Source organism: Bombus huntii, chromosome 1 (assembly GCF_024542735.1).
Source record: "Bombus huntii isolate Logan2020A chromosome 1, iyBomHunt1.1, whole genome shotgun sequence".
NCBI classification, from domain to species: domain Eukaryota; kingdom Metazoa; phylum Arthropoda; class Insecta; order Hymenoptera; family Apidae; genus Bombus; species Bombus huntii.
In genome coordinates, this window is record NC_066238.1 from 10,723,479 (window position 1) to 10,741,967 (window position 18,489).

At 43.1% G+C, this 18,489-nt stretch overlaps 1 long non-coding RNA gene across 1 annotated transcript in view; it reads left to right on the forward strand.

Moving 5' to 3' along the window:
- The first annotated feature begins 121 nt into the window (after positions 1-121).
- LOC126868260 (uncharacterized) overlaps positions 122-18,489 on the forward strand; it is a 117,025-nt gene continuing 98,657 nt past the window's right edge. Inside the window, exon 1 of the long non-coding RNA XR_007690560.1 lies at positions 122-290. This is a non-coding gene — a long non-coding RNA (uncharacterized LOC126868260). The remainder of the gene's footprint in view (positions 291-18,489) is intronic.

Consider the following 18,489-nt stretch of genomic DNA (forward strand, 5'->3'; position numbering starts at 1 on the left):
GTACAGCGCCACCGTGACCCGTGGAGACACCGTAAACTAAACTTGCACCCGTATATACCGTCTGCCGTGGGCCCGCACACGCGACTAGTAAATACGAAAGGAGTATCTTCGAAGTTCGGTAAAGTTGTTCGTCTTTCGCATTTTCATTTCGCGTGACTCGATTTATCCGATCGTAAAGTGCTAATCGAATTGTTTGACATTTGTAATAGTGCCGTGATACCTTCCTTCAAACTCTTCGAGATAAGAACTAATCAAACGTCAAAGTGTTGACAGGGGTACAGTTTACTTCTGTGAGTACAAACAATATTTATAAAGACACCGCTTTTTCATGCCCAGTGATGTTTTCGACGATATTCGAGAATATATGATGATATATTTGATTATTGTAATTGATGTATATAAGCTACATATGTATAGGTTGTATATGTAGTGATTCTTGTAAAGTGACGCCATTAGAGAGATATCGATATGAGCATAAAAATTGATCGATATGATATAGATGGAGAGCGTAGACACCAGATTACAATATTGTGTCAGATCTTTTATACAGTTGCATAGATCTTGATAGGTTAGGACAATGGAAAATTAATTTTTATTTCTTTAAAAGACATGATATATATTGTATCTGAATTGCTGTTCGAACTTGCATATATCATAATTTAAACATAATTAAATAAGCTTGAAAATGTACAGCGTTACGAACATGTCACGAAAATAACAATATACAATATAACCTACGTGCGCAGTGTATATATAAATTAAAAAATTGATAAAAGAAAGGTTTGATTTTACGATACACATAACCTTAAAAAGCAAATAGTTCTTATACGTCATGCGACGTATCTCTGCAAAACAACAATTTTGTACATGTATACTTTTATCATATATCTTAAAACTTTGTAATAACCGTATTGGTCGCTTCATGAGGATCACTTTATACATCTATCAATTCGATCATAATTTCCGCTGCTTTTTGCCATAAAAATTCTACAATTCATTGGATTTCAAAATTCGGATGTTGTGTTTGCAACGTCTACACATACATATCGACCATTTTTCTTCTTTCTATTTTTATCCTTTGCAACATCGAACAGTACCATACAAGTTTACGACTGACCGTAGTTTTTCATCGTGTTTTTTTGGTTCCTCCTTTTTCCCCTGTTGTGTTTTCGTCGTTTCGAATGAATTTGAGTTACCGCATCGCTTCTCTACTACTCCGTTTCCATGACTGTAACTTCGTATATGAGAGACTATGCCGCACGTACGACTCCTTGCACGCGTTTTACGATTCACGGTAGACCCCGAGGTCTGATTCGGTTCGTCTGGCGCGACGAATGTCAAACGTCGACGCGAACATTCAGCGGCTCTGTAGAGGAACGAACGGAGCGTATAAGAGGATTCCTTTCAAAAATGTATCCTTAGGGCAGCTTCTGTAACGGATGTTTTGACATATTAAAAATGAAGAAATATCAGATATGAGTAAAACTCACTTCATATAGGAATTCAGACTAATATACGTACCTATACATTGTCAAGACATCTCTACTTTTAAATTCTCTTCATATCTTTATCCCTTCCTCTAGTTCTTTTGTAGTCGAACATAGGAATATTGATTATACACATTCATATCTCTTGTTTGAACGATGATATTAGTCATAATATATGATGATGTAAGTATTGTACGTAAATATTTGTTTTTGATATCGTTTGTATAATCTTGCAATAATTAATTAATAGAGTGTGAATGTTTATGCATTTATGAAAAATTTAAAGATACAACAATATGTAAGTAGAAGTGAAGTATGTACTCGTTATAATATTTATTTATCTGTTCATTGAGTATTTTAAACTTGAACGGAGCTTTATTACTGTTTACACGAATATATTTACATGTGTAAATATATTTTTTCCAACTTCGATAATCACATATAAGTGGAATAAATTTCTGCATAGACACAATTTCTTCAGTTACATTCAAACAGATATGAATCTGATAAACATTCTTTAATACCAATTTAAAAGCCTTTAAACACTCTGTGTAATACAAATTTTTTTTTATGCGATTTATAAAAATTCTTACGATTTAAAAAGAGGTAAAATCGAATTCCGGTATTCAGCTGCGGTGTTCACGCTTCTGATTGAGCGTCCGCCTCCGATATGTCGACGAGCGTCGCGGCAATGCGATTGTGAACAATATTGCATGTCCATGAATCAAGCGTACCCATTCGAGATATTGCTCCCTATTGCCTTCTGTATGATAATGCATGCCGATAGTACGAAATCACTTCAGAGAATCAATCAGCAGACGTGTCGTGAGCATCTGAACGGAGTATAAGGCGTACTTGTATAACGCAAACAATCTTGCGTGCGACATGTGTAAGGTTGGTGTGTAGTGTGTATTCACAATGCCTTGTTGAAACACTTCAGTCGTACGCTGACCTCACTATGTATAAACCTCTAATCCCATTTAACTCGACGAGCTGTCGTTTTTAACAGTTTCTCCAACTCGTTCCCAGAAGCGTTTCCTTATTGTCTCTTTCTCGTTTCAAATCAACAGTCTACATACGGTATATTATATCTCGTAAATGTCGTAAGATTATTGAGCGAAGATAGTAAATTAATAATTCAATTGTTTAGATTTAATACCGTGTCGCGTGTTTTTTATAGGACAACTTTATTCGATCGTATGTTCGCATCGTTTAGTAATCTATCAGAGAATAGTCTCACGAGTCTTAGCAGCGTTGCGAATAAGCTGTAACGGATCGACTTTCATTTTTTGCTGGTGATGCAATCGGAAATGTAGAATAAGATTTCCACGGAGCAATTCCTTCCTGATAAGTGGCTGGAGGGTTCAGCTTATCCAGCTGGTAGAAAAAGAAAAGCCGGAATTGTTTCTACGAACTACGCCGTCATTACACTCCTTCCTTTCTTCCGGGAGCTTAGATTTAGTGGCGCGCAGAAATAAACGCTTTCGGTGTAGCGAACAACAAGAATCATTTTTTACGGCAGTGGCAGACTTATTCGTGCGCAGAAAGGAGCTGGCCGCTTTTATATTTCTGCTCAAATTGTATGCTATTAATTAGAAAGGCGATAACGGTGTATAACCTTGGCAACCTGTGTACAGTGGATTTACTTAACGTTGCGGAGGAAATTATTTCGTAAATTATTAACTCGTTAGCGATAACAATTTGGAGATGAAATTTCGTTGCCGTAATTTGCTACAATCTTTGGTATAAACAAGATTATCCATGCTTTTTCTTCATTCTTTTTTCTTTTGGTAAAATAATTTTTAATAACTCGTATCATGGAACAATATGGAAACGACGTGCATTAAAAGTTTTTGTACCGGAGTTACAATTCAGTAGGATTTATACGTATGCATTAACAACAGCGGAAGATATGCATCAAGGTATTATCACTGTGTATAAAAATACCGTTTCCGAGATTTCAGATAATGTATAACATTATTCATAATCTGACAGCAAAAATATTTAGATATTATCAGTTAGCGTTGGAGATGTAATCTGGAAAATGCAGATACTTTGATGTTGCAACGTTAAATTACATTTTTACGAAACAATATTAGTTCCGCTAATATCCAGTCTGAGAAATGAATAAAGATATTTTTCCTATCGTATCATCGACTTCGAAACATGCAAGGAATCTGCCGGTCCGCAGAGTGTTTTAAATCTTAGCGTAGCTCGCGTTCTCCGTGTATATCGAATCAATTTTTCTTGCCACGATAAATTGGACAATAAAAATTAATCCCTTTCCAGAAATTTGAATTCTCGAAAAACGGAAGTCATTAATCATCAAGGTGCATTGTTCCTTTGCGCCCGGGCAAAACTTATCGCGCTTTAAAATCGTAGAGTTTCAAAGGTGGGCCGGTACGCGTTCGATATTTTGTTATGCCATTAATAACCACTGTCTCGCTTCTCGGTAACAGGCTTTCTCAATTAATCTATGTTACGAGTGTACCGAATGGCGAGGGGAATGTAAAAGCTCGAAAATTAATATTAACGCGTCGGCCAGAGAAAGCAACGTATCTGCAGACTGCAAATCGATATTTTACGTAGTAGATGTCAATGGCTAATGAAAACGTCGAATAATCCGATACCGATGTAGATATCCCACGTACTGCTGCGTTCCCGATATTTTTGTGCCGGATACTTATATTCCATGAGCTGATTCCGCTGACTGTAGACCGTAGTCGTTGGGTCAACGAATTGCCATTGTAACCTTGGACTACGCCAATTCAGCGTAGATCCGATCAAATTTAATCGAACACTTATCGCTACGATTATACATTTCTCTCGCCTTTTCGCTCGATTTTTCGTCACTTTCTTTATTTTCATCAAACATACAAGCAATGGTTGAAACATTTCACGTCGAAATAAACTTTAAATAGATAATATTGTTAACTGAGGGAATAGTTTAAAATTTCGAACATTTTCATTATTATTGTGCTCGGCAGTGGTGAAGCGTCCATTAAATGGTAGTTATTTATCGGATTGGATTAATAAAATAACGCGCGCATTGAAACGGATTGTCATCCACAGAGAGAGAGAGAGAGAGAGGGAGGGGGGGCGAGAGAGAGAGGAGGAGGAAGTCGAGGAAGGAGAAACAGTTTGTTCGCTACCATTGAACGAGTAGTCATCCAGAATTTAACAACGCGCTCTTTCCCTCAGAATATTTTCATACGGGGTCCGTGCATTAAATCTTCATATATTAATTCTTCGCTTCGATCTTTGCATACAATTATCGAAATGTCATTAGCGTCTAATAGCCATTTTCGATTATTAATTCCGTATGAGAATCCTTTAATAGCAAAATCCATCGAACCATCGGTTCCATCCGAGCTTTGCGATTGAAGCGTCATAAGCGACGTTCTCTTCATGGAGCCAATATTCCAGGTAGGATCGATGTGTGCTCATACTGACGGAGTCGAAAGTAGCATGAATTAATCGTAACCAATCCCGGTCTATTTGCTATGCCACAGAGATTCTACCATCTCTGACGATTATGCGCGAACGCACTATTCCTCCTCTTTAGGTAGCTACTGTTCGAAATTCTGGCCGTTACGTCGGCGAGTGAATATCTGTTTTCAGTTGTCTTTTTCTTTCGGGCGAATCAAGGGCCTAGCCGTTAGCTAGATCTGTCTGATTCCTACCAATTTACAGTGGCTGCTGCCGCATAAGTAATAACGTCGCGATATAAACGCAAAATACCTCGCGGCGGGCGGCTACAGGCAGAGTGAGCCGCGGTGAGGGTTGACCTGGCAGCCGGATCGATCCACTCTACGTAGAACCTAGCCTCCTCTTTCACGTTTGTACCCCTGCGCCGCGCCTGCTTGCGCTGATGCCAGCCACAAGGTATCCGCGTTTTACTTCTCGACATTTCGTCTATCCAGCCGAAATCCTGCGCCAGATATTTAGGCCGAATATTTCCATTACGTCGATCGCGTGTCCCGAAAAGGTAAATATAATATAAAGGGAAAGCCGACCTTCTATATGCTCTAAAGATCGGCACGGATACGAAGAATAGTCGTCGAATTTACATGGCAAAGTTCCTGCGTGAAAAATTTTCAAATCGATTTAGGAAGTTACTGAAGTCGGTAGAGAGTAGAACAAAAGTTTTCTCACTCGAATGAAGTTTCCAAGATTGAAAGGAATCGATGTTATCTGCGCTATCCGGAATTCTAACAAATATCGTATTTTGAAATAAGATTTTGGTCGAGTTTTCTTGCAGAAACGATCGAGTGAAATTTATCGTTACTTTTTTTGGGGGAGAGAGTCTTCTGTTCGATTAGTATCGACGGATAATTCATTTCTGTTGGCCGATGAACAAGATTGTACATACTGTCAATCCGCAGGGGCTGCTCCAGATATTCTGGCCAAACATTCCAATTAGCTGGACTGGCTGCCACTGAACCGCAGAAAAGGATCGAATTCCTTATGCGGTGGATCCGTGGGCTACGAGCCCAGAGAAATCGTGACACGGTAAGTCGAGGGATTCGGAGATACGTCGACGTGTATTATTTAATGAATTCCCCACGGCGAAAGGAACAGGTAAAGAAAAACTGCTCGATCCTGTTTGGAACTGTTTCGCGAATCTCGCGATAGAATCAAGCAGAGACGATAATAATAGCAAAAAAGAAAAACTAAAGAAAGAGAATAAAAAAGGTTAAAGTGCTGATCAAAGAGCCACGGTTATCGGATTAAACTTAAATTAGATTACAGAACGAGGGTAAATCATTTCTACAACAAGTTGAGAAACAAGCGGCCGTAACTAGAATTCATTACGGCCACTTGACAGATATAAACGGTACGGTGGAATTGCACGACCCGAAAGAAACGTTCGTCAAGGTATATCGACTCGGGTCATGTAATACGTAGTTGTCGTAATCCAGTGACCGACTTCTGAATACGGGTCCACGACGTTCGCGTTCTGTCCTCTGTATTCCTTCCAATTCGCAAGCTCTAATGAATCACTGGTTCCCTTCAGACTCGTTGATTTCAACGTTAACGAGAGGATATTTAAACGGTAGCTTCAATTATCGCGTCTTCCGTTCACCGGTGTAATCGCGAATCCTTTGATGGCCAGTTTTACTAGGTCGTAGTACAATTTCGGATCCGGCAGATCTTTTGCTTTGCTGCACGTAGGAGAGGAGATTCTCTTAAGTACCGGAACTACTTTAGGATCCAAACTCCTGCTAGCTTCTGAATTGTTTAACGTCTGGAAGCAGAAACCCGACCTACATTCGTGCTTGCATTAAATATAGAGAGCCCTTCCGTCTAAGAGTGCTGCACGAGAGAATGTGTCGCATTGTTGTATCAGCGTCGGTTACGTATATAGCCTGTCTATTATTGCTCACTTTACACGGTTGTGTGTCTTCATACTGAGATTCAGCTCAACCAGTATCGGCAGGTTATTTCTGAAAGGATGGCTCCGCAACTGTTTCGACGATGAAGGGGTTTAGATCCGCATTACTACATTAGTACAGTCCACAATTACTGTACCTGGCATGACTATAGCGTTCGCATAATGCATCGATATATGTACGATCATACCTTGTTACTGGACTACAATCAGCCGAATGTCAATAGTACGCGACGTTAAGGCTATTCCGTTAATCTTCTATACCCGTTCTTTTCAATCGTGGTTACCGAGGTTGTTACCGCGGTGACGATAAATTAATAACATTCCAGCGAATTGACCGCAAACCGATGCCATAATCGAGTTCCATCGACGCCCGATTCCAGTCAATTTCGTTACACAGAAATGTAAATAACGCGTGGAACGAAATCACCATCGTGTATTTGCACCGTATTTAAACCGTTAAAGCTTAGCGCTTGGAAAACTGCCAGCGTTTCTCATGTAGAGTAATTTTCTTAACGCCCCGTCCAGTAATTTCCATCAAATTTCGATTCCAGCCGTTGATCTCACTCCGATCACATAATTAAATAACGTAACTGTGCGGCGCGGCCCGATAGTTTTATCAACGGTGATAATTAAAATCCGGTCCTGTATATTAATTACACGGCCCTTTCGCCACTTCTTTCGTGCTCCGACGAACCGAACAGAAAGGAGGGAAAAAAGACGTTTGCAGAAGGGAAACCGAGACCAAGACAGACAACGGCGAGACGAGATAGACGACGAGGCTTCGTCCGGACTTTACTCGGTAATATTTCGAAGGGTTTTCCCACTGGGATCACGAGTGACGCCCGAAAGAGAGAGAAAGATAGAGATAGAGATAGATAGATAGATAGAGAGAGAGAGAGAGAGAGAGAGAGAGAGGCGGCGTAACACAGGCAAGGAACGATCCATCGGTTCACGGGCGTCGAAAAGGGACGTCTCTTGTTTCGCGCTTGGCGCATCCTTAAAGCCTCGTGTATCCTGCTACGGCACGAGCTGGCACCGACTAAGGTGCCACGAAACGACGAGGTGTTCCCCGATGTAGTAAGTGTAGTAGGGTGAGACGTACACAACAAGGGGTCGGAACATTACACCCACCCCTTCCTACCTCCTGTGTGGCGTAAGCGCTGTTTATGGAGACCGCAGGCGGCATCTCCCGTCGAGCTTAGCGTTACTACTGCGCCCAGCCAGCCTCAGTTACGAGCGAAGGGATTTTCTGCCGGATGAGGATACCATCTCCGACAGCCGTGCGGGCTTTTCTGGCACCCCCTTTTGCGTCCGGATCTCGGTTTAATGTATAAAAATAAGCTCGTTCGACGTGCACGCGGCACACGCGACCGTGCGTGTCGCGCAGGGTATAGCTACATCGGTGGTTGCAATGAATTCGAATATCTGCCGCGTCTTTTTCGCGGAAACGCGCCACTGTTTCGCTTTCTTCCGTGCATTCGATGGCGTTACGAATCCCAGTCTGTTACGTTTTCTTTTTTATCTTTGTCGATAAGCTACACCGAACAAAGTACATAAGAGACGAACGCGTATACCTGCGTCTTTGAGAGTTGTTTTAGTAGAAGAACGACTATAAGACACGAAACAGTGAAATTGAGGGGATACCGTGTACGTATCTCGACCGATACGAGTGGAAAAGAAATGGGGATGAAGTTTGAGATTCGCGGCGTTCTAAAAAAGTTATTGAGGCATTCGCGGGCCGGTACGCGTATTGTACTCCCTGACGTTTATATACGAGTATACTCGAATGGAATGGTTGCATTACGTTGAATGCGTGCCCTTTAGGTATTCGACGATTTAATGCAACCATCTCGAAAACCGCGGCTAGGGAAAAACGACGGGACAAGGGATGGAGGTAACGAAGGAATGGAAAGATGGGAAGCGGCGTGAGGTCATCGTGGAGGGGATGACGAGGGAGTAGAACGGGCGATGGATTAAAACATTTTTATTCCTTCTTTGTTTCCATGTTCCTCGTTCAACCAAGCTATCGCTTAGGAGGCATTGTTTCATGGCCACTCGCGCGACTGAACCCAGTAGCTGGAGGCGCTATCACGCGGACTCTCTTCACCTTGCGTTGTTATCCGGCTCCCTGTTCCCTCTCGAGAAATTATTTTTCTGTACAGACAGGTGAGACGCGTACAGTGAGCGAGATTGGACAGACGTCGGTTCTCACGAAATACAAGCTACTTGATAGAAAATAAGGAAACGAAGAAATAGGAAGAGAAAGAGAGTGGCAGGGCCGCATACCGAAAATATACAACTACTCGAAGGAAACAAATTTTCCTTTGTACTCGTTCGCCGGTCAAGATGCCCGCCGTCTATGAAAAGGATTCGTAAAATATTTCCATCCCCTTTCCATTTCATTTGCCATCGTGAAAACAAGTTCAGCTTTTAAGGCACCGTTTCCAAGGGGAGTAAATATCGTCGCGATATTTGCTTCAATTAGTGGCCCTTGTTGGACTTAATACTTTTCGCGCATTCGTAGCGACTGACTCTTCTTAAATCGCCCCGCGACCGAGTTCAAAAGCTCGACCGGAGGTTTTCAAGCTCGGTCACCCACCAAGGTAGATTAAAAGCTGTACGCGAAAGCTTCCTACCATCTCCGACTGGTTTCTCTCTTTCTCTCTCTCTCTCTCTCTCTTTCTTTTTCTTTCTGCAACGTCCCCTTCCAGTACTTTTTTCTCTTTTTTTTTTGTTTCGTCAGCCACGATATCTAACCGTAGGTAAGAGGCTTTCCCCTTTGAAGTCCCTCACTTCTGCAACTTGTAATTCTTTCATTAACGTACTTTGCTCGCCGTATTTTCACGGTTGTGGCAGGGCAAAACCGTAGAAACCATCGCTATCGCTGTTGCCGTCGACGCTGATGCTTCTTGCCGGTCGATCTATATATATATACAGATAGGAAATCTTTAAACCATCTTTTCCTTCCATTCCTACGAAATCTGCCTCGTTCGATACTTTCTCTTTATCGTCCGTTTCCCTCTCCGCTTCTTCTAATTGCTGTCTGTTAATCTTCCAGCATTAACTCAGTTCTGAGCGAAATCTTTAGGGTTCTGGGAGCCATTTGGTTCCCGAACGGTATATAAAAAGGAAGAATTAGTATATTTTAGAGGCTATACCGGCGATCAGGTTTGTGTGTATAGGAATTCCTGGTGTCGGTGTAGCCGACTCACGGTGGGGAATGTTGCGAGGGTGAATAGGTGGAGGCTGGTGGGCTCAGGTGTTTCCACCGGCATAGCGGGGCAAAGTGGCGTGGTCGATATGACTGAAACTACCCCTGGTGTCCCCCTTCGATCCCCTCTATCAGACATAGCTTCCTTTTCCACCTATCATACACCATCTCTCTTTTACCGTGCCTGCACTGGCCGTTCTTTCAGTCGTTTTCCTTCATCCACCTTCGTATCGTTACCGCACGATACTACCGGTATTTATGGAATGTTGCTTGATAATATTTAATCACGTTGAATATTGACGACGTTCAGGCTGCACGAACGTTTAAGTTACTTACCAGCTTTTCTTGTACGGCGAATCTATGGTTAGCAGAAAACAATGTGACAAACGATATAAAGGAAGTTTTTTGTTACATCGTTCTGGTACGGTTAACTTATACGAGACGAAGTGGAGGGAAAACCATCGCATTTAAATCCTAGCACCCGGTAATCAATTTTTCTCAAAGTACCTTTTCATCGCGCGGAATTAGCGCAGTCGGCTGGAACTAATTTCATTGGACGAGAATCGGTGTAATTTTCATACGTTCGTGGAAAACGGTACGGCGGTGATGTTTGACGTGCCGTTTGTACAGCGGAACTGTACGAACGTACGGACGAAGGGCGGAGAAAGGGCGGGAATTAACTTTACAGTCAGTGCACTTTTGTTCGCCTGGTTGAATGAGGTTTATTGATTGAAGTCGATTGTTGGCTCACGCGAAAACGTTCGAACGTGGCCGCGTTTCCTCTATGAAATTCTATGAATTCCGAAGAAACTGGGAGGAAATTCGTGGTTCCCCTGCCGGCATTCGATTTCGCCTTCTGATATAACACGGTTTCGAATCTCGGCTCATCGAATAGCCCGGTATAACGATAAACTGAAATCGTAACTTTTCTACGAGGAAGGGAGGACCGTATTAATCCAATAATCCCAAATAATTCGATATAATCTGCGGCTGTCTGTCAGTTAACTTTCGAGACGGTGCCGAGTACAAGAGTGCTAATTAGGTGATTCGATTAAAACCAGCGGGAAATTAAGATTCGTCGTAGAAAAGCGGCAATTCAAAATAAGACCGAGCCCTTATCGTTTGAATTTTAATCGCCTCGGAATTGTTTATTCGCGACAACGTTCTTTTTTTAATCGTGTATTTTATTTCATCGTGTCTCTTGTTTTTGTTTTATGTTTTTTTTATTTTGCCTTTCAACTAAGCGAAGTTACACGAACAAAGAGACGCGCTTGAAATTAATCGAATTCTGTTTTAGCCTGCGTGTGACATTTCAACGCGTGTAATAATATATAATGCCGCGTGTAATTAAATAAAATCCGTTTCCACGCAGTGTACAAACGTAAGCGATCGTGTCAGCGATAAAAAAAAGCTTATTAGCCGCACGTGCATGGCTTCTTTCTGCATGAGTGTCCCCTACCCCTCTAAAGGGGGTAGACATTTACGGCTGATATTGCAGACCGGTATAAATAATGACTTTGCAGTCAGTGCGACAAACAGCAATTAGCATTGCACGCGTGGACGAACACCGAGAGAAGTTTTTGAATTGTTGAAGGAGGGTTGAACAAAAATATATATGTTGCATAACGATTCGGTGACCTGGCGTACCCTTACTTTTTCATGGGTCCCCTAAAACGTTTTTCTACCAATTCATAAATTCTCCCGGTCTTAATAGAAAATAATCGATGTTCTCGTTTGCACGTAAATAATTCCGATAAATTTAAGGAACGTTAATGGACGAAAATCATGAGCCACGAATACTCGCGTGTGGTTCAGATTCTGCCCCGAGTGATAAATGACGACCGAGAGCTCGTGATAAGGCATCAAATTAAATTAAGGCGTGGATTGAAACCGAGCCAGAAATAATATCGATTGGTCGGTGTTCGTGTAACGAAATCGATGGAACGGACAGCATAGATAGAGGTAAACGCCTTATGACTGATGGTCACAGAATGAAAACGCAGAATTCGAATCGGTATCGTAACGAATTGAGAAATTAGACGAGAGGCAGGATCCCGTCTAATCGGGGATTACGGTCCTTCACCGGATCCCCGAATCGAACCAAACGCTCGCGTTGGGCGTGAAACGTTTCGGTGAGAGATATATTTTATTAAAACCACTTACGCGCTCCGTAACTTGGCGAGGATTTCATAAATGAGCCAGCATCGTGATCCGCCTAATGCGCGACTAAAGCGCACAGTGAAAGACGAAAGCCGACCCACTTGTTCCGGTTATCAAGAGATGGAAGGGAGAGATAGAAAGGCCAGAGCAAAAATGAACATATAAAAGGAAAATCCTGGACTCGGTCCATGTCGCGCTTTCCATGGACTTTGGCTCCCGACGTGCCGGACAATTCGAGAGCGACTTTAATATGCACCCCAGAAATTGAATTCTCTCCCCCGTTTCTCCCTGTCGCCTATCATCTCGTCGCCTCCTTCTCTTCCTTGTTCTTCGTCAAAGCGATTTCGGCGCAAGAGTAGAAACGCAGGTGCGGCGAGATCTGTAATATGGGCTTAAGAACATTCGGTGATATTGACGGATATGATCGCTTCGCGAAGGGAAATGCCTGGCTGCTACTACCCTCGACTACACCGCCATCACCTTTCAACCACCCTTGGTATCGCCAGCGCGTAACTTCATGCAACTGTATATATTCGCAACAGTGACTCACGTCGCATGCCGCGCAGTGGGTGTTTTTCTCATTCGGTGCGATCATAAAGTCTTATTCTTGCGGCTTAACGCTTACGCGTGATCGGGGTCGTGTATGCCACGATGAGGGGTGTTTATCCGATGACCGTGTAATCCATTATTGCCTCTGCCACTTTCGATGACGTGTACCGCAGGAATGTCAAATTAATCTTACTCCCGTTCTAATATCGCGCCCGGACCACTCGTGAAATATACAGGGTGTCAGCGGGCCGGTCCTATAATCTGTTTCTTCCATACGGCGTTCTGTTTACCATAGAAACCGTACCATAGAAATCGTAGAAATCCGTCAGAATATTAATAAGAGAGAGAGAGAGGGGGGGGGGGGGGGGGAGTCGCGTCGGATAACGACACGAGTATGGCGAACTTTTAATTCAGCTATATTATTTTATCATTTAATTAAACGAGAGCCCCGGGAAAGTGCTTTGAAGGGACGTCCGTTTCTCTAACTTACCGCGAACATTTCTGCGGTTCACAGCGGTAAGTAGAATTTGCTCTCAAATAATTTCCAGACTTTTTGCAAACACTTTATGCGGCCTTCGCTACCCCTTCCCGGATACCGGCGGACTATTCCTCTTCGAGTAGGCGTTGTATTTTTAAATTTAACTTCTGAAAATCGCATCGCTTTATGCCGTCGTCCACAGTCAGCTACATAACGTAAATATGAAATATTCATCGGGACCCACGGTTGCATACGTAGGCGGCTAGGCGCGCAAGAAACAGGAAAAGTTACGATTGTTTTAGCAGCCGCCAAGGAAAATAGGGTCAAAGTAATGCAAAGGATTAGAATACCTTATAACGGTGAAAGAAGCAAGTTTCCTATTACTTGTCTATGGAATAAGTAATAACGATATCGAGAATATTACGAGTCACGAACTACGAGTTTCGATAGTACATCCTTTTCTTTCGCTACAATCCGCAAGAACGGAAACTTTTTCATAACCATCGCGCTAAGTACTTTCTCGTTGTTCCGCCGGTAATGAATAATAAATTATCTTTTCGCCCGTTTCGTAGCACCGTGGCTTAGAGTGTGGGGCCGTTCAATTTTCAGTCTAGCCTAGAAGTTGGAGAAACGTGGATCGTCGTTTGGGAAATGGTTCGCGGGAATTTCGAAGATGACCGATCCATTCGTATCGCGTAACAAATCGAAGATTCATAGCGAAACATTAGGAAACTTGGACGTTGGAATGGATCTTCCTAAACAGAATTGCAGATACTCCAATCAGTCGCGGAATTACGCTTCTCCTTCTGAAATGGCGGGTTCAGAGGGACAAAGTTTCGTCTTCTCGTTGCGCTATATACGGACCCTTCTATATCAACACACACAGTGCGTACCTACATATTCCTAGAATGCCCTGATCCGGAAGGGCAAACTTCGTTCCCCATTGCTATATGCCGTATCTAACCTGCGCCCGATGTTCCGCAGACGGTCGTTACTTTCTCGTTTACTACTCTTGATAAAGTAAGTCCGGCGTTTCAGGGTCCGCGTACTTTCCGTGCAGGTTAGCCCGTGTACCTAAAAGCCGAATTCTCGAGGCTTCTTGCTACTTACGAGAGCTAAATCCTCGCGATCCGTTAAGACCGGACGTAGAACGAGCTTGACAGTTTTCGGTAAGAAGCGTCTAAGATGAATTACTTCGTTAGAGACTTCTTCCGAGTCCGTTTCCACGGCCTTTGACGCCGGTTCGAGGACTTATGACCTCGTCGGGGATTACCCGAACGTCGATATTTCGGCGAAAAGATGGGGATTTATTATGACATAGCATAGATGATGCGACTATAGATGAGGAGATCGTCGTGTCGCGATATTGTACAGTTTTGCTTCGCAATATTTATTCGCGAGCCGCGATAAAACGATCGCATAAAGGACGCTGGACAACAGCCAGTTGCTTGTAACTTGGCGCGTATATATCCGCTGATTCTGCACGAAGATAATTTTTTACCCGTTTCGAGTGCCAGGTTGCGCGAAAGTGATGCACGATTCGAAACGAAGTTCAGGGGTAGGAATGTTGATGATTACGGATGCTGGAACAGACTATACGTTGCCATCCGGCTCATATTATATGGAGTATTGTGGGTGTTCTGAGGAAATCGATCGTCCACGAAGTGGCAATCACACAGAGAGTGAGACTCGATCACGTGATTTCCCGTGGGTGTCGTCAACGACAAATGACCCAGCTGCCGTTCCGTGGATGCTCCTCCAGCTTTGATCACGCTATGCTTACTTCGACGTTTTGGGACCGCGGCTCAACTCCCGAGGTACTTTTCCTTCGATCGAAGGTCATTGGTAACGTTCGTTTTATCGAAAAAAATGATCGGCAACCGAATGAAGTGGGATTGCACTGGGAATCGCATCGTACCGCGTTCCGTCTGTGCCAAACTCATCTAATAGAAATAATCTTTCTTATATCGTTAATAAATGGTACGCGATATATGAATCTTTACTGGCACCTGCCTTTGATGCGCAAATAACTTTTGTAACTGTAGTTTATTTGAGAATTTTATTAACTCTGATAATTTGTAATTGCTAATACGTGAACTTTGGCTACTGATATCAGCTCGAGCGATAACTGTTTCATCTGTCGTTGGAAATTCTTCAGAAGATCGAACACGTTCTTCAATAGTAATTTTTCGCTATTACTTTGCTTCTCCATAAATATTTATAAAACAGTTCGCCGTGTTCCTAAACTCAACGACAGCGTTCGATACGATGAAAGTAAATATTGAATATCCGATGCAAAACCGTAGACGGAGACAAAGGATCGTGAAACGGGCTTCGCCAAAGAAACGTAACATACTCTAGCTTCAGTTCGACGGACGTGGATCCATGGCGAATTAAATTCGAAGTATAAAGATAAAGTAGTCGGTTCGTGAGCGGCTTGTATCCACAGAGCTTACCCGTCGGGCTGAATGCACGCGTAATAGACACATACCTCGTGCGCGACGCACACAAGAGGCTTCACGCAGGCTACACACAAACGCGTCGGGTTTACCTAAGCATCCGAAACGTACAGCCCATCTGGGATATTACGCTCATTCCTTTCGATCCCCCACTTCCCACCCTCGCCAGCCCTTCGAGCAGAGGCTCGTCGCGGCGGCAACACAGAAAGATATTGCATAATGTCGGTGTATCGACAGGGACCCCGGACTTTTACCGAGATTTATTTTTCAATGCACTACGGAACGATTCTCTGCGGGAATGTATATAGATATATATACGCACGAGTATGGAGGAGAAAGAGAGTAGAAAAAGAGGATGGAAGGGGACGAGAATAGAGAGTTTGGAGGCTCGTGTGTTCAAAAAGAAAAAGGGGGAGGATAGAAGGCGCGGCGTGTCTCCGCGTACTCGATGGCCGCGTGGCGAGAACAAATCTCGCTTTTGCCTCACGCTCGATACCCATTACATTTTCCTGAATATCGTCAGGCAGGACGCGTGTTATTACGTATGTAGTGCGTTTATACACGGCGAGCCGATAGTTGACATCTACGCTCGTAGGAGAGGACACCTCAGTCAACATTCATCCGCGGGAAATGCACCGTTCCGCGGATGTATACAGATATCTGTTTCCTGGAAGCTCGTTGTGTAACGGAGACTCAGCTGTTTTGACGCAGTCAATCTCGTTTGGGGATTCAGGATCTTGATACCGCGAGAGGTGGTACCGCTCCTCTTATTTGGTTTTATGTCGATGGTGGCACGTCGTGGTTCTCGCGCTTCGTCTTTGCCGAAGCGCCTGCGTATTCGATTTTAAATGATCAAAGACGAATGACGAGTGTATATTTGATGGTCGCGTTTCTTGTCGCTCCTGAAAGGTTTCCTGATGAAATGTATGCATACGTTCGACATATTCTAGACGACGTGGTTTCTTCCCTTCATTTTTTCGATCAGAAACGTTTATACATATTTGTATATATTTGAAACGGGCGTGTCAGTGGAAACGTCTATTGTTACTTTATAAATAGGAAAGTATTTTTCTAACGTCTGTGGTGCAATAAAAAGGAGATGTTACGAGTAGGTTTCCGGCGTGCTTTCTTGGAAGAAGCTCGTCGGCAAGGAACGTGACGACATCCGCGACTCGTTTCCTTTCGATGAGTTTGTTCCTCCAGCTGGTCCTCGTCACGGTTTAAAAAACGTGCCCGCCCTTCGCCGTTTCTTTGCCATGGAATTGCGAGACTGTTTGTACAACGTCATCGTCGATACAACTTCGGGATCCACAATTTATTTTGACGAACCGCAGATCTTTCAACATCCTTCGAACGTTATTTAGAGCTCTTACGAAATTTCCTTGAAAAGAAATTTTAGACGCGCGTTGAAACGTGGTTACAAAATTATCATAAACTTTCTTACATAGAAAATCATACTTTTCGGTTTGATTATTTTCATTATTTCAATAACCGCTTTATAAAAGATTCGTGGTTGGATATTTTGATACAGAACGAACGTAATACATATTCATTAGTACAGAATCGTTTCTCAGGCGGCAATTAAAGTGAACCGCGTCCCCGCTGCAATATCATTTATTACATTTGTGTCGTATCGGGACGTTTATGTGACGTATAATAGAAGAACGATGATGAATGACTGGTCCGTTGCTCGAGCTTTGTTTAAATTCTAATGTGCTGTCCTATAAATAACAGCACGCATGATTCGTCGACCATTGTCAGCAAAGACAATGATCCTTGGATGAGGAGTATGCGCAGGGTGATAGGTCAACGGGATTCGTCTGGTCTCGATCTGAATCTCGAGATCGACCGAGTGCCAGCTGCGGTAGCTTCGAATCAGATTTAATCCGAGGTCGTACATTGACTTGACAGCAGTTCAATCGAGGATCGGTCGACGGGTACGTCGATCGACTGAATATTACACGCGCGTGCACTCTAATCTGCGAACTTAAGTGCGCGTGATTAATGGCGTCACGATGCAATGGTCCCTGAGTTACTTCTATCGATTCTCATCATAATTACGAACATCATTAATAACGGGTGTGTTTCGCGTTGCTACGATACCTCAATAATTCCCAATCGTATCGAGTTACGCAAATTGTTCGTGGAATAGAGAATCTGATACGTGATGTTGAATTTTTCGCCTTTGGCGTCATGTTCTACGGTGTTGCTGAAATTGGCGAGCCCCATGTATTCGTATCGGTGCGTTCTATTGATACAGATATCAGGAGGAAAATGTATTTATATTCGGCGTGCGCGCGATAGGAATGCGATCCGAAAATTGGTAATGGACTTTCCGTGTTTTCTGCCGATCAAATTTTCGAATCGATTCGATTCAATTGCGACTGTGCCTCTCTCTTGCCCTACCCACGTTTTCGCCGCCTTTCACCCCCTCGTCGCTTTTTGCGACGTGTATGATAGGAAAAAGGGAATATCATTTGGCGAAGTTGCCCGCAGAGAGCGATAACAACCGCGAATCTAGGACGAGTCCGAATATTATATCGCCACCGCTGCTCCACCAATTCTCGTTGACCGCGATCTCATAATTTTCCTGTCAAATTCTGGACATATATATACTGGGCGATACTTCAATCGATACCACGAGAGTTTCTCTAATAATTCGCTGTGATTCAAAACGGCCAGCACGTTACTTACTAATTTCGTTAGCACGATTGAATAATTTTGTCGCGACGAGCAAAAAGTAACTTATA